Here is a 2,666-nt window from a genome sequence, read left to right on the forward strand (position 1 = left end):
TGTTTTGAGTATTTGTGTGTCAATGGGGATGTACTACGATATGATTTTGTAAAGACGGACATGTTTTGTGAGCTTGTCTAAGCCGTAAGTGCGAACATGCTGTGTGAGTTCGCCAGGTAATGTTGTGTGAGGTAGACACCTCCCATGACGCCGTTGCAATGTAAGTGTTTGATCTTGAGATACTGGTTTTGTTATATTTAAGTATTCATAACTTTGGGATGTAACAAATGGTATCAGAGCAAAGTTTAAGTGAATTAGGTTACTGAAACCGAAACTTAAACTGAGAATAGAAGATTTTATTATTGATATTTGTGTAACTAAAGATTGATTTATAGTGATGAGAGTGATAATTTACGTTAATTTGGGGTTAGCCTTAAACCAGCTTAAAGTAGAGAAGTCGTTAGAAGTTTCAATATCATTGGATATAATGACATTGATAGAGATGTGTTTATGATGTGTTTATGCAAAACACATGGTCAGATGAGATAAAATAGATATAAGATTAACAATGAGGTTATTCGTGTAATCAACTATGGCATCAGATCCATGATATGAGCTTATGATCTTGATTGGGTGCATGACTAGTTGAAGGATTTTACAATCAAGAGTTGGAATGTCGAAACAATATGTAAACTATATGAGAAGATCTAAGGGTTCTTACGGGATTAGTTTCTTTAAAGAAAAGACGTCATAATGGTTCGGAGGCTACTTGGGAACTTGATAAGGAGACGGGATTGAGATGCCCTCATTTATTTGCATAGGGTAAATTTCGAGGAAGAAATTTTGTTAAGGGGAAAAGTTTGTAATAACCCAAAAAAAAAGAGGAAAGAAATTGAATATAATTTAATGTCAGGAACCCTAATGGTCATGAAACCTACGACCATTAATCTTGGCTTATCGTTTCATATTCCGTGAAACCGCCGATGACTAAGTATATATATATGGGGAGGTCTTCAAGCATAGAGATGACAAATTCTCGGGGAAGGAAACTCGTATAAGAGAGGTGAAAGATGAGAATGATTTGGTGAAGCGCAACAAGTTTGATGCGTTTTTTGGGAGAACATGAGGAACTTCGAGGAACGGTTTGGAGTTATAACCTGTATGGTGAGTTACATGTGATTTATTTTTAAAATGGTTGCATTCTTATTATCCAAAAGTTGTCTGAAGTTTCTCGAGATTTTTGATATGCTATATATACGTGAAAAGTTCGATATTTTTATAATATGTGTTTTGTGTATTTGTGTGTCAATGGGGATGTACTATGGTATGATTTTGTAAAGACAAGCATGCTTTGTTAGCTTGTCTAAGTCGTAAGTGCGGACATGCTGTGTGAGTTCGCTAGGTAATGTTGTGTGAGGTAGACATCTCCCATGACACCGTTGCTTTGTGATGTAGACACGCACTATAAGATATTATTTTGTGAAAAGTATTATTCTCATCAAGGCATGCTAATTTATGAAGTTTCGTGAAAATTGTTTACTATAAAAGTTGTTGTTCATGCATGAAAACCGTGGATTCACTGGGCCTAAGACTCAACCAAAACTCTTTTGAAACGTTTTTTACCCAGGCGGCTTTAAAGTGGAAAGAAAAGTGCAATAAAGAGATATAAGGATTAACTCCAAAGAAGGATATGTGCAGATCAAGACATTGTTATATAGAGCATAGTTATGCTCCTCAAGATTGTAATTTAGATGGTGATGTAATTTGTAAGATTAGAAATTTTATTTTCGCTACAATGTAAGTGTTTGATCTTGGGATACTAGTTTTGTTATATTTAAGTATTCGAAATTTTGGGATGTTACAAGTGGTATCAGAGTAAAGCTTAAGTGAATTAGGTTACTGAAACCTAAACTTAAACTGAGAATTGAAGATTTTATTATTGATAGAGGTGTGACTAAAGATTGATTTATATTGATGAGAGTGGTGATTTAAGTTAATTTGGGGTTAGTCTTAAACCAGCTTAAAGTAGAGAAGTCGTTAGAAGGTTTAATATCATTAGATATATGACATTGATAGAGATGTGTTTATGCAAAACACATGGTAAGATGAGATAAAATAAATGTAGAGTGGTGTTGGTGGATAAAGTTTTGGTGACAAACTCCCACTGATTTGCTTTAGTGGGGAGAGAATATGTTTAGGTTTGAGAATAATATGAACTCAAAGTATTGATGATATAGTGAGTTGATACATCATTTATTTGCATAGGCAAATTTCGAGGACGAAATTTTGTTAAGGGGGAAAGTTTGAAATAACCAAAAAAAAAAAAGAGGAAATGAATTGTTAGTCGTTAAATTTCAAGGACTTATAGTGTAAAGCGATCAAAGTGAAAAGTTTAGACCCTAAAATTGAATGCAATTTAATGACAGAAAACTCAATGGTCATGAAACCTACGACCATTTATTATGGCTTTTCGTTTCAATTTCCGTGAAATCGTCGATGGGACTTAGTATAAAATGGGAGTTTGTAGCGTTATGTGTAGTTTGAGGGTTAAGAAGGAGAACTATTGTGAGAAAAGGCGACGGTGGACGCTGTAATGAGAGTTGACGATGCTCTAACTCGTAGCTAGTTTGGCACCAATCGAGGAGACGCTAGCCACTTCAAAGATCGGTTTGGGCTACGCCATGTATTGTGAGTTACACGTGATTTATTTTTAAAATAGTTGCATG

This window comes from Cynara cardunculus (genome assembly GCF_001531365.2).
Source record: "Cynara cardunculus var. scolymus isolate 2C chromosome LG 3, CcrdV1, whole genome shotgun sequence".
NCBI lineage: Eukaryota > Viridiplantae > Streptophyta > Magnoliopsida > Asterales > Asteraceae > Cynara > Cynara cardunculus.